Genomic DNA, 17,900 nt, shown 5'->3' with positions numbered 1-17,900 from the left:
GTAATATGATGGTGGTGGAGAAAGTTGCAGAACAAATTTGATTCCAGGATGATGAGTGAAGCGCATAGAGGAATCTGGAAGCTTCCCTCTTCCCCACCCCTGAGACAGTAAGACCAAATGGAAGAAAATCCTCAGTGGAGAGAATGGAAGACCAGACCCAGTAGCAAATGGACTACTACCACAAGAGGAAATCAGTGACCCTAGCAGAGGCAGAAGTGATGCTGCGTCCTAATGAATCCACACTCCAGGAGTGGAAAGGGACCTGCTAGATACTCACTGCGAGACTCTGTGACTTTCTGAAGTTGCAGGAATCTGGAAAAAAATGGAGGACTCATGGTTCAAGATATGACTACTACAAAAATGTATTTGATGGGTTATATGTGCTTTGATTTAACTGTCTTATTATAACTTCTGGGTCAACGTGTTTTAAACATATTTTAAAATAGTAAATTATGAAATGCTCAATAAAGTGTGTTTCTCAGGATTCTATGTTCAAAGCTAAAGGAAGTGAGACTCCTCTCAGAAAACACTGGGATCCAGGTTCCTTGCTTTATTATAATTATCTTATGAATGGAAATGCACCAGCCTGGTGATGGCAGAGGTGAGCACAGATTTGCCTTATTGTAGAGAAATCTTTAAAAGCTGTAGATGCAGGTTAGTGCTGTGACAATCTAGCACTCTAGTTTTTATTCTCATTCTTAAGAGTTTTGAAATCAAAATATAGTCATCCTAAATACATCCATTACATAGTCCATAAGCACAGGCACAGCCAGAAGTGGGAGCCAGAGTCCTCAGTAGCCAGGACCAGGGACACCTTGAACTTGGTATCATCCAGATCCAGCCAGTGCAGGGACTCATAAATACTGCCTTCATTAGCTCATGAGCCCTGTGATTTTTGTCCCTGATGCATAGGGGCACATTTTTTTGACCCCTCCAGTAAACAGGCAATGTAATTCCTCTGTAAATTGACTATCAGAATGGTTTAAATGCCCTTGCTTACAAGCTGAAAGGCATAGTTAACACTTTTTACATAAGCTAGAAGACCAAAATTTAGCTATCAATCAACCAGGGCAGAGAGGAATGACTTGACAAAATCATTCGTTAAGTCTGACAGGAGTCAAGAACACAAGGCTTTCTTCCAACTGTTTAAATATATGTGTGACAAGGGAATATTAATTACATAAGACAAGACATTTAAAGGTATTAGCTCAGCACTTGCAGTCTATTTTACCCAATTAAGGCTATTCATCAATGTAAATAACTGCATTTTCCTCAGCAAACCAAAAGAAATGCAGTCAATGGATCACACCCATTCAAACAATCTACTTCCTTATTTCATGGAAAGGCAGAGTGATAAAAGGGTAGACACAGTTTAACTCACAAACTCAATAAGAAAAATAAAATCTCCAAAATGACCAAAAGTTGTCTGACTATGGGGTGGGACATGAGGAGTGTATAATATACATTGAGCCACATTCAAATAGGTACTGCAAGTGCATTTTACAAAGTCTAAAATCCTGCAGCCACTTGATGAATATGAAACAGTTCCCTGCAAAAGACAGTCCAGGAAAAAATGGTTCGCCCCAGCCAACTAGAATTGCAGAAACTTAAACTCACATGAGACTTTGAAAACTGTGTGTCCCACTTTAATCTACCCAATGGAAAACACTTCTGCAATTCTTTTTAATGAATAGATGTTCATCTTGATAAACTATAAAAATGTCCCTTAATTACCTGTCTTCGATGTACATTTCAAAATTTATTTCTGATCTCAAGGGAAAAAAAATGGATCTATAAAGAAAAAAATCTATACAAATTCTTCTTCTATGAAGAATACTTAAGTGATATGCCAAAGAAACGAAAATAAGTGAAGATACATGCACAAAAATATAATGGTGTAGATACTAATATAGTTAGCTCTAAGAAGGCAGGAACCTTATTTTAGAAGAAATAAAAAGTCCTCAGAGAGGAAATATGCCTTATGTATTACTTCCTTTACTCCACTTTACTCAGTGATTGGTGTTCACTCATTTATTCCTTCTACTAGTATCTGAGAAGCTCCTGGTATACCAAGCACTGTGTTTGACCAAGGATACAGAGAAAAATGAGACAAGTCATCTACTCTCTCCTACTGCTGACCCCCCCCACCCCCCCACGTCTCAATTCCCATTTCCTAACAAAGCTACATGCTTGACTGGCCCCATAAATGATGCTGGTTAGAGGCAAGCATGAGTTTTTTCTGTTGTGTGTTAGAGGTTCTTTTTTTTGCATTTCCTTCACATCACATTGCTTAAGATATTTCTCAGTGAAAGGGTCTTTCAGGATTTCTCCACCCCTCCATCATTCTTTTGATTACACAGTTTCTAAGTTAGCCCAGAAGATTTGATATTTCAAAAGTTGAAATTTTTAGGTGGCATGGGTGAACGTAGAAAAGACATTTCTAGTGGAACTACCTTGCCCAGATCTCTTAATCCAGACCAAAAAGCAGCATTTCAAAAGGTGAAATTTTTAGGTGGCATGGGTGAACATAGAAAAGACATTTCTAGTGGAACTACCTTGCCCAGATCTCTTAATCCAGACCAAAAAGCAGATCAATTCTTCTGCATTTTTGGAAGGTTTACTCAGTTTCCAGCTGCTTATTTTCTTTAATAATAATCCTGTGCATGTCCTCTTTTCATAACTTGCAGAGAACTTTCCTACATGTTATTTCATTTGACCTCCCTTACAATACCATGGTGGGGGTGAGGGGTGCACTTTGCAGGGTCAGCATCACTATCTGTGTTGTTTAGGTGAGGGAAGGGAGGATACTCTGGTTGCCCATAGCAAATGCCAGAGTCAGGTCTTCTGCTTCCAAGAATAGTGCTATTTTACTTAAAGTCCATGTGTTCATGGACCTGGATGTTCAAGTTCACAAATCCCAACTGGACAAAGGTCACCTTGCTTTCCATCCTTCGCTCCCACACCTGGTCAAACACCCACCTTCAACCTTATGCCTCCTCCACCATTGCTTACCACAAAGGAGATCTAAGATCAGATGTCTGGATATTTCATTCTTAGTATCTAATATCTGCCATCAATTAACTGGCATTATATGGAACAAGCTGTTTGAATTCAGCATGAGAGTCGAAAATTGCTTCAGTAACAAGATAAGCTCACCGCATCAGGCATCCTTAGGAAGCTTGTGAAATTCTGTTCAAAAATAATCCCCCCCACAACTGCATTATCAGTTGGGAGAGATAATCATTGAACAGATGGATTTAATGGCAGGCTAATAGCAGAAGCCTGTACAAGTATGTGGTTAAGGAGTTTGAAGAAAGGTACAGAGAAGAAAAGCTCTCTAAAATTATTATTTCTTTCTGATGGAGTCAATCATATATACCTTGTGGTAGGATTTGTACCAGGTGGAGACATCTAGCCCCATAGTTTCACATTTCCTGGCATTCCACATTAAAGTACATGTCTTGTGGGTCATAGAAGAATTCCCATTGTGAAGATAAGAGCTCCTGGAGGAACCCAAATGAAACTCACCAGGTTCCACCTCAGTTCCCTCGAGCAGAGTGGGTAACTGGGGGAAATAAGATACTGCTGGGTAAGGGAAGAGATGACGGTCACTTACTTCTTGGTAGAGATGTCACTAATAAATGTGTCTCTGAAGCTCCTCACCATTTGCGATCATTAAAGAGCCCATCACACTTCCTAAAATGGCAAACCATTCACCACGCTCCCCTGCTTTACTCCGATTATGGACACCTGTGTGCCTGCCTCTCGACTACCTTCTCTCCCCAGCGTTCTGCTACGGTATGCTATAGTTTTTCACTTCCTGTCTTTAACTATTGCACAGCATTGTGTTTCCAACAGCTGCTGAGTTTTTCCCTAGAGGGACTTCATTTCAGATAGAAGCCCAATGATTACTCCACATTCCCAAGTTTGTGGGAATCCTATAAAATGACTGGTGCTACCGCTGTTTAAGGGAAAGGCAGAAGACAGAGTTAGATTCCAGGCCCTTTAGCTTTTTAGGGAATTTGGACTCCTATGCCATATTTGTTTAATCTCAAGCTAGATTTACTTCTAGAGATGGGGTTGGCAGACTTCCTGTAAAGGCCAAACAGTATAGATTTTGGCCTTTGAGGGGCCAGTCAGTCTCTGCAACAACTACTTAACTCTGCAGTTATAGCACAAAAGCAGTCAATACAACTCAACATAAACAGGAGGAGGGCTGGATTGGGGACACGGGCAGGAAGGAGTTTGCCAGTGCTTGTTCTAGATGGTTTTATCAGTGAATTTGAGTCTTATATTCCTCTCTGTCTGTAAGTTGTTACTGCAGTTCCCTGACTATTTCAAGCTCCATTCACCCGCTACTTACTTAGAAATGAGCATCTGCTGTGTTCAGCAGCTACCTGCTTTAGAAGAGAACTGAGAACACTAAAGATGGCCTCTAAGAGCCCCCAAGTGGTCAGTTTGACTGGTATTATCTGACCAAGTTGACTTTCGTTCTTTCTTTGCCTCATACTCTGCTAGAAAACATAGGTTATTCCAGTGGTCCCTAAATAATTTCATTTCTAGCAGAAGCTTCAAGGCAAGGAAAGAAGAGAAAAAGTTAAATGTAAGAGCAGGAGTTATTAGCTTTTCCTAAAAGTTCTGTGTATCAGGAGGGTATCTAGTTGGTTTGCCTGACCTGCTTGATATAGGTGTTTAGACTTGGACTGGACCCCAAATCCCCATATTTCCCATTAATTCAGCAACAGTATCAAGGGCACTTCCAGACTGCCCAGACACAGAGGACACAGCCAGGGAACAGCAGGCAAGCTGGTTGCTGTGGTAATAGACAAACACAATGACTAGTTGATCAGTTGCAAGTTATCCACTTTCAACTCGTTATTTTGCCATCTATGGACACAGCCTCAGGGCCACATTGATCTAAGCCTGTGGATTTCAAAGGAGGGGCTGAAGGAAACCTGCTCAGAGTCAGGCATGGTTCCTTAGCGCTGACTTCTTCCTGCCCTTGGAACTCAGCACTCTCCCTCATTTTTCTGGTCTGCAAGACCAACCAGCTTGCCCTGCCCGAAGGTGCTTTTTAACTTTTCAGGCACCTCCTTTACAGAGCTGCAACTTAGACTGCAGCTATTCAAGGTGGCCTGATCTTCACTGAAATGTAAAAAATAAAAATATAGGAGTCCTGCCCTTAACAGTTAAACAGGATTGATACACTCATGAAAAACTAAGAACCTATGGAAGGAGAGGATAGGGCTGGGACTGGTTAATCACCCAAACTTCTGATGAGCACTTATGGTTGGATCAGATAAAAAAAAAAAAAAAATCCTCTCTTATCCCCAAATTCCTCAGGACAAATGTTCTTCTTTAATCCTGGAATGCTTGTGTACAATCAGTTCATTCCTCACCGAATACATCAGGCAAGTTTGCTAGTCTCCTGATGTGTGTTTAATCAGATATCCCTCCCAGCTAAAATTAGAGTCCTTTGCTTTTTCCCCCTATGATTAATTAGAAAAATAATTATCAAAATCTCATTCACAGTTCAGTTTCTTGCATGGGACTGGACATGCAAGATGGCTTAAGGAAAAAAAAAAATGGTGATTATATTAAACTTGAAGCCTATCAGTATGACTATTATAGAGAAACTCAGGATTCATTAATAATTGATATTTACCTTATGCTCTTTCCATTAAGGGAGTTTTGATAAAAGCTGTAAACTGAGACCAAAGTGTACCAACTTTAACAACTATGGTTATTAAAAGGACAGGCTACAGAGTTGTCCCACTTGGGTTCTCTATACTGTGAGCTTTAGATTGGGAAGAAACTTAACCTTAGAAGAGTAACTTCAAAATTCTGTAAAAAAGAAATCTTTTTGATAGTAATACCACTCTGAAGAATCAATGTAGGAATCATTGATAAAGAATCAAGCAAAGAATGGACACTAAACTCATGTCAAAGTTTCAGTGACAGTTTTGTTTTTCAGACCTTCATACCTAACCAGGTACAAATGGAAATAATGAATCAGATGGTCAAGAGAGCTGAATATTTCAGTTATCTCAATGACAATGGGACATCAGCTGCTCAGTACCTAAGCTTAACCATTCTTAGCCCTCAAGACAATGGATTGCAAAACCATAACTTCATATGTAACAATAGTCACAATTTGTAAGCCTTCGGAACTCTAAATAGAATTCTTTACTGAAGATTTATTCAAAACTTAAACTTAAGAAGAAATCAATTTTGCAGCACAAAACTAACAGGAATGGTTGATAATTACAAAATCACTGGTCTTACCTTAACTCGATTTTCTAGCAACTAAAATCACCCAATAGCAGCTGCCGGGTAATAGGATTCGCTCCCATTCCCACAAGCAGCGGCTGACAGAAGGAATCTTAAGGATGTTGAAGAAAGACCTCTTGCCCTGGGAGGACCCTGGGGACTCTTTCCACTCCTAAGAGTCTATGAACCTGATTTCTGAATCAATATCTTCTTTTTGAAAGATAGTTGAGATATAAGTCCAAAAGATATTACTGTTTTCTCTTCCTTTCCTTTTCCCCAACTCCTACCCACCCTAATTTGGGGGGGTGGGGTGGAGGGTAATCCTTAGACACAAGTAACCACATAATCATGATTCGACTTTTAAAATAAATGTTTAAAGAGACTGTATCTTTCTTCCTCAAGTTACGGAGAGGTGTGATTTTTTTCTCTCTCATTGGGGGATGTTCTTTGTCGAGACGATTACATTTCTTTGCTTTTTTTTTTTTTTTTCTGTATATGAAGAAAATTTTCCATGCTCCAACATAACAAAAATACCTGTTCTGGGTACAGTTTCCTGAAATATGGCACCATATGTGCATCAGTAAACATTATGTGTAGAGTAAATTAAACCGAGCCTTATAATTAGGCAGTAAGGAAATTACTGTAGACCTGAAAGAGTAAATCAGCAGTATTAAAATGTTCTCCATTTTCTCTGAAGCACTTCAGAGTACCATAAAAAGCCCATGTCACTGTGATAAACATCAAGAAGAAATGCATTTGGAACAGGACAACCTAAAAGACACCACAATTCAAACAGGTCTTCGAATCTAAGTCCAAGGTGTCATCTCATAAAATTTAAAAGCCAGCCCTTTGTCGTTAATGTGAGAGGAAAAAGAAAACCACCTGATACTGAGACTTTGGGAGAAAACTTTCTGCTACAGCAGGTGCGGTAAAGACTTTAATAGATTAAGGCTTTGGAGCTGAGCCAGGACTAATGAGACGTTCATCCATGATGAACAAAATAGCAACACTTTAAATAAAGGCAGAATCAGTATTGTTGATTTTTCCTTTTGCTTCAGGTTTCAATATGGCTCAGCACCTCACTGTCTTGTTTACAATGATCCTATCTTTATTTAAAATGTTGGTATCTTGTTCATCATTGATTTTTTTTTTTTTGCATTAATTTTGATCTTCTAAAATACTGCATACAATATTACTTATCTTGATTACTGAGTTCTTTGGTGCCCCTAAAATCTTGCACCTGAGGCTTGTGTCTCACTCGCCTTACCCTAGTCCCAGCCCTGCTCCAGAAATCACAGATCTTACCAATCCCTACAACAAAGAAGTGTAGGCAATCAGACCATCATTCATAATCTAGGCTCACGGGGAGAGGAACCTTGTGAAATAATAAGAAATTTATATATTGGTCTCTGCCCCAGTTCCTGACACAGAGCTGCTAAAACCCTTGTAGACAGGCATGCTAGGAGTATCTTCTGTTCTGATAGTTGGTCTTTGACACCAGCTCCTTACACCGAACTCCTAAGACCTCTGTAATTTCCTGAGTGGTAGCATCTGACACAGAGCTCCTAAAGCTCTCGGAAATTCCCGGGTCATGGGAATATCTTTTGTTGTGATGAGGTAACTTTTGATAGGCCTCAGGATGGAGGCTGGTTGCCAAAGGAACCAACCATGTAATTAGAGGGTTTGAACTTTTAGCCTACCACTCCCCTTCCTAGCCCAACCTCTGGGATGGGAGAGGGGCAGAAGGTGGAATTGATTACCGATGGCCAAAGATACAATCAATCATGTCTATGTAAGGAAATATCCATAAAAACCCCAAAGGACAGAGCTTCTGGACTGCTGAACATGTGGCAGTGCAGGGAGGGTGGTGTGCCTGGAGAAGGCAAGGAAGCTCTGAGCCCCTTCTGACATACCTTGCCCTATACACCTGTTCATCTGTATATTCTTTATAACAAATGGGTAAAAGTAAGTAGAATGTTTCCCTGAGTTCTGTGAGCAGCTCTAGTAAATTAATTGAACCTGAGGAGGGGGTTTGGGGAACCTTGATTTATAGCCAGTTGGTCAGAAGTATAGGTGACAACGTATCACTTTCAACTGGCATCTGAAGTGGGGACAGTCTTCTGGGACTGAACCCTTAACCTGTGGGATGTGATGCTATCTTCAGGTAGTGTCAGAATTGAACTGAATTAGAGGGACAGCCAGCTGGTGTCAGAGAATTAGTCAGTGTGGGAAAAAACCCACTCACATTTTGGTAACCAGAGGTGGAGTATTCTATGGTGAGTGCATGAGAGTAGGAAAAACACTGTGTTTTTTTTTTTTTTCTATCTTTTACAAACCACAGTCATGAATTCCTTACCTGTCAAAATAGGTACTGTGTCTATAAAGTAGAAAGCTCTGGTAGAACTGAATGGATTGGGGAAGAGTTAGAAGGTCTCACAGATCCACAAATACATCTCCCAAAGGGCTGTGATGAACTCTGAAAATTCCCAGTGTCAGAAACAAAGGCAGTGGAATTCAAACCTGGGAGAACACCAGAAATTACCTGGAAAGCTTCTTACGACAGCTCCTTACACCGAACTCCTAAGACCTCTGTAATTTCCTGAGTGGTAGCATCTGACACAGAGCTCCTAAAGCTCTCGGAAATTCCCGGGTCATGGGAATATCTTTTGTTGTGATGAGGTAACTTTTGATAGGCCTCAGGATGGAGGCTCGTTGCCAAAGGAACCAACCATGTAATTAGAGGGTTTGAAATAGGATTCGCTCCCATGATGAACTCTGAAAATTCCCAGTGTCAGAAACAAAGGCAGTGGAATTCAAACCTGGGAGAACACCAGAAATTACCTGGAAAGCTTCTTACGACAGATTTTAAAGTGCCACTACAGATCCATGAAATCAGAATCTCCCAAAATTCATATATCTACATTTTTAGCAATTCTTGAGCTGAGTCTTCTAAAGCCAGCTGAACAACAGGAAACTGCTGGGTTAAGGCATCCACTCTTAAATGGAAATTATTATCACAATATGAAAGCACTTTTTAGGTCAGCAAATCTAGCTCTTGAAAACAATGAAAACAGGGATATGTGAGTTTAGAATGAAGGGAAGTTGATGATTGGGATATTTTCTAGGTGGGGGCAGCTGCATACAGTGAAGTCTTCATTCTTTCAACAACTGTGTAATGCAGGCTTAGTTTCTTTTGGGCACGAGGATATTTTCTGAAGAAACAAAGAATAATAGGACGTGGGGCATAGATGAAAACAAATAACTTAAATCCACTGCAAAAAGTGTCATAATAGAGATATTTTTAAATGTTCTTGGAGTCTACTGGATAAACTCTGTTTACAGGAATTGGATAAAGTTGTGAAGATCAGGTGACATTTAAGCAAAGCCTTGTAAGAAGAATTGTGAATTTCTCTGCAAGACAAAAAAAAAAAAAAAAGAGGGGGACATTTCAGGCAGAAGCAACGGCAAGTGCAAAGGTGATTTATAAAGACTGCTGGGCCATCAGGAGCTGAAGGCAGAGAGGTGGGGGTCAAGGAGACAGGTTATCAGGCTGTGGCCACCATTTTTGTGAAAAGCAATTAATGGGGCCACGGGGAGTGGAGAACGATGGACTAAGAATGCATTTAGGAGGTAATATCAACTGCACTGAATGACTGACGGGGATTATGGAATGACAAAGGCAGATGTAGCATGGGGCTGTAACTCTCTCGAAAAGTTGATTGAAGTGAGAAGCACACAGTTGGGTAGGGCTGGGGTGGGGTGAAAGTTTGGCTCTAGGATAACCTGGAAATTTCATTCATCCAAGAAAGGAAAGAAAGATTAGTCGAGGGCATGCTATAACTAACATCACCTTCTCCACAATTTTCTGCCCAAACAAAAAGCAATGTTGAATTCCCTCAGCCATTAGCAGTGACATCCACAGAAGCCAGGAAGGCACAAAGTGATTAGATCCTAGAGCAAATGGGCTTCCACCAAGGCTGGTGGTGACAGCAGGCAAGGCTGCAGGAAGATGAGTCACTTTCTAAATTTCAGGTTTATTCAGCCTCCTTGGGAAATGAGGAGATAAAGAAATATCAGCCATCCTGATGGAAATTTCCCCTGAGAAAACTGATGCCAGAAGTTATTTCAGGTAATAAAAGGTAACCTCAGCAAGGAGGGGTCAAATGGAACAGATATATTTGGACACAAGCTAACTGTAATGAACCACTGAGTATATTCAGTCAGAATCAAGGTGATTAGCTGCGATTATCAGCTCTAGAAACACCTCAGTCTAATAGTAGTGGACGTACAACACACTTTAAAATTATCTCCCTTTCAGTGACAGTCATGGATTAAAAAAACTAGACTAAACATAGCCTCCAACAATAAATAGGGGCCAACCTCACTTAACCAGAAATGAACATTCTGGTAAGCTGAAAGGGGATTCAGAAAAAACTTTTTGTTTAAATCATCTTAGTTCATCAATAGTTGAAGCGTCCACTTAATTGAGAGTCTTCCTATTCATGTGTATGTTATAGATCCCTCTGCTCAGTACTGTGTTCTTTGATTAATCATTGTTTACCAAGCTTCTAGACTCTGTGTGATCTAGACTTGCTAGTGAGTGAGAGGTCAAGCCTGGTGTCCTCCCCAGACTTGAATTATATGTGAACAGTCAACCATATGCTGGCTTACAGAAATAAATCAAGCCCCTTCATGAACTGAACAGTGCCTTGACAAGGAAAGAGCTTGCCACCGTGATATTTCAAGAACTGTTTCCAAATGATGAAATCATGTACCTTGGACTTGGCCTAATGAACATTTTCCAGGAGATAAATAAGTATGTGGAGGTCTGATATTCAGGGCTGTTTTACCAGGATTTTCCTAAGGTATAGGTGGCTTGAATACATAACCCATGATCAAGAGGTATGTCCAAAGGATGGCCTTTCATGGTGTTTTCGAACCCTCTCTAACCTACTCTGCCCTGCTCCTCCAGGCCTTTTTGATTCTGATTTTTGGTATTTCTGATCCCATTTCTGTTCGTCTGTCTCTGAGTTGCTTATGTTCTATACTTCAAATCTCATTTTGCTGTATGATCATTTTGTGATCTCCAGGCTTCCAGGGCAGCATGGCAATCTGACCTGCGGACAAAACTCCAGAGATTATTAGCTTTGATGTACGGTTTCAGTGTGAAGAACACAAACCTTAACATTTGATGGAAATCATTATTCTACATATTTTGTTTTGTTTTGTTGTAGCTATATAGATAGCCTCGTATCCTTATGAAAAATAAAACAGATTCAAATCCAGAAATAAATAATTTAAAAATATTTTCTTAACAGTGAATCTAAAAATAATTGGCCCCATCATGTGCAGATATAAGAAAAAGAATTGAATGCTTTAACATTTCTTTTTTCCATAAGTGTTTTGGAAAGTCTATAATTCATGCTTTGAGAAGCCAGATACCTAAATACAATAGCCCTTTTTCTAAAGAGAATCCAGTGAACCACATAACAGCTGGAGAACCTAGAGCTGCCATCATATCATGAACAAGGACCATGTTTTTGACATTCACCACATGATTAGAGGGTGACTTTTTTTTCCCCGTCTGCAGTGCATTCATGACACCCATCCCAAATCCTCAAGGGGTGGAGGTGCTGCTATTTAAAACAACAAAGCATCTCTAAAGATTTATGTGAAACTTCTTTTTTCCCCACATGCTTCCCCCAGGATAGATTAGCATATGCGTGACCTAACTCACAAATGCTCGCTTTATGGAGAGGCAGGATGAAGTCAACGTTATGAGCAAAGACCCTACAGCCAGACTGCCTGGGCTAGAACCTCCACACATCCATACCTGTGTGGCCAGGGGTGTGTTACTTTGCTTCACGTCCTCATTTGTAAAATGAGCAAGGTGACAATCTTTTCTATCTCACAGGGCTAGTGTAAATGTGGTCAATATATGCAGAGAATTTAGAACACTTCCAGGCACATTGCACTGACTCAATACATGTCAGCTATAATTTAGTTTACATTTTGTGGACAGTGATTTTACAAACTCCTGCTGATGACTGTCTACCTTCAGCCATCGTTCTTATATAAGGAATTGGGTCACAAAGGGGAGAGCTGGGGAAACTCTTTAGCTGTAATTGCTTCTTATTAATATTAGAAGATTGTTCTGTAATCCTATCTGAAGTCATGGTCTTAATAAATGGACCTTTAAACACACCATCCAGTGACATGTTTTGCTTATTGGTTTTTAATCCTTTGTTACATTACTATTCTACTAAGTACTCAGCCTAATATGAAAACATTGTATTCATAATTTTTTGTCATTGGAAATGTTTTTATTTTTTAATAGCAAAATTGAGATGTTTCTCTCAACTTTTTACAAGTTGACACTTAGTAAATCTCACTGCTGAAATCATTGTGATGGCTAATAAGGGTGAAGGCATATGAATTAGGTTCTTGATTGGTTTTGGAAGTGAGAGAGTCACTAAGTTTAGTAACACTGTAACATTATGGTTGCTATTTATTTGCTTCTCATAAAAAAATTGTGTCCTCATTTGCTTATCAACTTGGGGGGGGGGAAGGACTAATAAAAGGACCAAAATAAAAAGCAGGATAAACAGCATCCCTTTAAATGTAGGAAAAATTAAGAAAGCATGGCTAGAATAGTTCACAGGTGGTGCATGGAAGGAGGGCACAGAGACACAGTTGGCAGACACTGACAGGATCCTCTCCCAGAGATGGATAGACCATGTGGGCCACTGGGCACCCAGATGGGGAGTCAGCCAAAAGCCTTTGTTTCCATAGTGGTCTGATTCCAGAATCACAGCAGTGACACTAGCTCAGACATGGGGCCTACTGTGCCCACAGCTCTAAAATTAGAACATAATGCTTAAAACTGGCAGTTATATTCCCCCAAATCCATTTTTAATTCCAAACAAAATACTCCTAAGAAGACTCTGCTCTACCACTGCCACTGTCATGGGTTTAATTGACAAGGTGGATCCAGGCCAATCAGTTTTAAATAATACCCTTGGGTTCCTATAACCTTTTCCACAATTTATGATTCCCCTGTTTCTTGGCATATGTTGCCTCAAGAGAGAGGTTCTACTTACTTGAAAACTCCACTTAAACAGAAATCCCTTTTATTCAATTAATCTTGATTTTTTTTTTAATTGTCTACAAAACTAACTCCACTTTCTTTCATTAGGGAAGTTCAAGATAATGATCACGATTGACTTTACTTCTTTTAAATTTGGTGACTGAAAGTTTGCAAGGCTCCAGGGTCACCCTTCTAAAGAGCAGGGCTATGAGATAGAGGCAGGAGACTGAAAGAATGGCAAGTCATGAAAGTCAGTAAAAGTCCTTTTTCTTTCTTAACTAACATCTTTGATTTCAGCTTTTGATTCCTCTGAGATTTGATTCTTTAAAATATTATATAAAGGAATGCATATGTGCAAGGAAAGGGACATGGATAATTAAGGGTTTTAATTTACAGTCTGCTATAAAAAAGGTTTAATCTGTAATTGAAAGAACAGAAAGTATCTCAGCAGTAGGGAAACATTCATTTAAGCCTTGTCCATCCCTTGGCCACCATTGCATAGGGGCTATAACAGACCCAGGTAAAACCTTGTTAATCCAATTAACTAGCTACCCAAATCTAAGCTGATGACCTACCTGAGCCAAGCAAATTAGTCATTGCATGTTCCATCTGCACAGTGCTAGGTAGCTTCAATTTAGATCAGAGAAGCTTTTGTACCACTACAGGTGTACATGGAGAGACAGAAGAGAGGGAAGGAAGACAAAAATATTCCAACATATGGGTAGGAATGGAAATGACAGATGGGGACCACCTTAGTTCTAGAAAGGCAGATTGGGAAAGAGAAAGGCATTGGAACCAAATTCATGAATGTGGTGTGAAATTATGCCATAATCATTGAATCTTAATGCCATGAAACAATTCTCCTTTTATCCCTTCGCTGGGAAAAGTAAGGAAAAAAAATCACATACGTGGAATAATTTCGGGGGAGGACAAACTCCTTCCACTACCATTCTAAGGAAAATTCTCCAAGGAGCTTGTCATCTAAAGATTTAAAATTCCACCATAAATTCTACCTTCAAATTTTACCACTGTCCTCTGTTAAAAAGCGTCAACTCTTTTCTGGGAATTGTAAAACCAGAGAAAAATTACTTTGTCCGTTCTTTTCTAATAAGACAAAAAATAAAAACAAACAAAAAAACAACTGCTGTGATAGGTCCATGAGTGAAGAGAGAGTGCTGGTTCCTGTATGTAAAAGAAAAATCAAAATAATCCCTACTAAGAAGAAGAGATCAGGCCAACGGGAGGACCCAGTTCACGATTTTGCCTGGTTGACAGTCTAGCCAAAGGCAAGCCCTGCAGATGTCCTCCCACTCCTTTATTATCAGGCATTGGACCTCAGGAATATGAAATGAATGAGGATTTTCCTTGGACTCAAACAATCCTTTTCAACTCAATGAAAGCTGAAAGATATAGTTTGGCTCCCTATTTTTGCAGATAAAAAGAAAGGAGTCCAAGAGAGGAAAGATCCATCCAAAGTCATACTGCCAGTTTGGTGGCAAATCTAGAACCGAAACCCAGGGTTCCAAATACCTGATAAAATGTTTTCCATTAACCTCCATCCCAGTTCCTACTACCCATATAATTCCATATCAAACGGGGATATGGTAAGATGGTCTAAGAGGGGAAGGAGAGGCAGATCTGACCATATATCTATTTGGTATTACTTACTAATGTCTAAGAGTACAATGTTTTATTCTGCCTTATTTCAAGGTCGAATTAAAAGGAAATGCTTTCCCCCAAAGGGTGTGTTAGCTGGGTAGTCAAACTAGAGTTTGCATATTTTAGAACTAATTGTGATATCTTCTGGAGGATACTAGCTCAAATATATCCACGTCTTCAGGCAGTCTCCTGAAGAGAGCCCAAAAGTTCCCCAGCACTAATCACAAGTGGTGTGTTCCTCTCAATCAATCATGTCTAAGATGCTCCTTGGCAATTCTTGCCCAGGCAGCTTGCTAATCTTGTCTGTACATGCTGCAAGAGCAAATGCAGGCATGCTAATCCAGCTTTTCCAGCTGCAGAAAGTGTAGCAGGTGCTCCCAGGGGCAGTGGTTAGTTCTAGCTGGCTAACACAACCAACATTTACTGAATGAGATGGTCATATGCAGAAGCTACCAGCAGGAGACAGCCTCCTAGGAAGAAAAAGAGGGGGATTTTATTATAACTTAATGGATGGTATAATCTATTCGAGAGAAAGAATACTACCAAGAAAAGTGGAGCTTGTCATGGAAACATATAAAATAAGGGTTCCAAGGCAACATTTACTGGTGTTCACACAACACTTTCAAGGTGAAAATGGGTCCTAACCAGAGCCTCCCCATTCCCCAAGAAAAATGGGCCCTTCAGACTAATGATGCCTTTATCCATTTAAATCATCTAACTAACTCTCCTTGTTTTGATTCCCTGCTTCCCAAACAACCATCAGAAAAGCAAACTTTCTCATAGATTTATGTCCTCAAGGGACAACATGGGGTCATAGACTTCAATTAGCCCATCAGAGTAAGAGTTGTATTTCTCATTAACTGTTAGCATTCTGGTTTATCATTTAATATCTTGGGAGTTTGATAAGTAAGAACCAGCAGAGATCAGAGACAGGCTCTTGGCATACCTGGATTTGGAAAACTGAAGACCGGATGAAGAAGGTAGTGAATTCATCAATTCTCTACCTGAGAAGATTGTGTCAGGGGCTGTTTCCATCACCAGCCTTGCAGCTGACACATCTCTGTGCTCAGCAGTATCTACCTTACTGATAAAATGTTTCTGCGTAGATGTAGATGTCATAAAGCATAGAAACCTGAACATCAGATCTAAGAAGACACCCTTAAAAAGGACATTATTGAAAACCATTACTAAGTACCATGCACTTAAGATAAAAACAAAAAACAATACCTGTCTCCTTAGATCTCTTGTTTTCTTGGTCATCTTATCAATTGCAATGTTTAGAGGATCTCCTTTTTCTTTCCTTCCAGTCTATTAAAAAAAAAGAGAGAAATAATTTCTGGTTTAGAAAATTCAATGTTAGAGACATTAAATGTTTAAAAAAAAATGGGGGAAAACACTTGAATTGTAGAGTCCAACCAGTTAAAAAAAAGAATCTTTTCAATACACAGCTAAGATGACTTGGTCTCAAAAGTTGTTTTTTCTGAAATAAAAATTAAAATTGGTAAACATCAATACATTCTCAGGATGGTTACACATATGTCCGTATTCAATTCCATATAAATCTGTTTTCTTCTCTTCTCTAGACATTTAGCGATTAAGTAAACACAACAAAGATGTTTTGCCTTCAAATACGAATGTCTAGTGCTTCTCTATAATATTAGCACACTTCTGCTCAGAAGATAAAAATTAAATAGAAAAGGATTTTAAGTAAGTCACCAAAATTTGGAATTTTTTACCAGTATTCTATAGGCCATATTGCAACTTCTGTACCAAAATCAAAAGAGATGCTTTATTAGAAAACACAGTTTCTAATCTCGGTCCTATCATGCAGTGGAACAGTGAACATGATAATGAGGAATCTCCAGTTGAGGTCATGAGGAGAACAAACAAAAACAAAAGAAAACAAAACAAATCTTCTTTAATGAACTACTCACTTGAAAGTTTTACTAGTTTCTTTTTATTTTTTCTTTATTTTTTCATACTTTGATGAGGAGTGGCTATAGAAAAAGTCAAACACCCTACAGATTTATTTCTTTATGGTCCCAGTGGCAGGCCAGCTCTTGTTTCACACTCAGTCTGTATAAAATCATAGAGATCTCTGTAGTCACTTGTGCATATGATAAAATCCCAGGTAATAAGTTGTGCCTAATGGGATAATATGTTTTGAAGATTCATGGAAATTGCCATCCAATGGGCTTCTAAAATTTCTCTCTCATTGACAAAATCCTGGACACATAAAGCTGAAACATATACACCAGATCTACATAGCCGGGTTTAAAGCTATCACTCGTCTCTGCAACTTGCTTAATTAGCCTTTTTTTTTTTTTTAAACAAATATCTGATGCATAGCCCCATAAGGTTGTCATTAAAATGTCAGAACCAGGGCATATGTGTGTATATTTTTAACCATCTAAAATCCTACAAATCCCCATCATTCTTCCCCACTCCCTAGAGTCATATACTGACTCTTTCAGATGTATACACTGAAGTTTGTAAGTAGAAAGAGCTTAAAATAAAGTGGCTAACATTTTACAACTTTAAAATATCAGCCTACAAATAGCTCCTAGAAAACAAAAGTACATGGGGAAGAATCATGTGCTACTTTGTCTTTCTAGGGCAGGTGGTTGCGTAGAAAGTGGGACTTCAGTGCCTGCCTCTCTATACCAGGTGTGCTTCAAGCTCAGCCACCACAGGCTATGCCTTTTCCCTTTGGTTTTCTCCTCACTAATAGAATGTCTGCCATCAACATACTGGGCACTTTTGTGGAGGTCTGGACCATGACAATTCTGAGAACCACAGATGTCCTATGTTTTGTCCATTTGTTAGAGTAATACAAACTTCAAAAAAAATAAAAGTTATGACTTTGGTTTAAAATGTGTGTATC

The sequence above is a fragment of the Galeopterus variegatus genome, unplaced genomic scaffold (genome assembly GCF_000696425.1).
Source record: "Galeopterus variegatus unplaced genomic scaffold, G_variegatus-3.0.2 Scaffold4662, whole genome shotgun sequence".
In the NCBI taxonomy this organism is placed as follows: domain Eukaryota; kingdom Metazoa; phylum Chordata; class Mammalia; order Dermoptera; family Cynocephalidae; genus Galeopterus; species Galeopterus variegatus.
The sequence above is the reverse complement of the archived record's forward strand: the minus strand, read 5'-3'. Positions refer to the sequence as shown.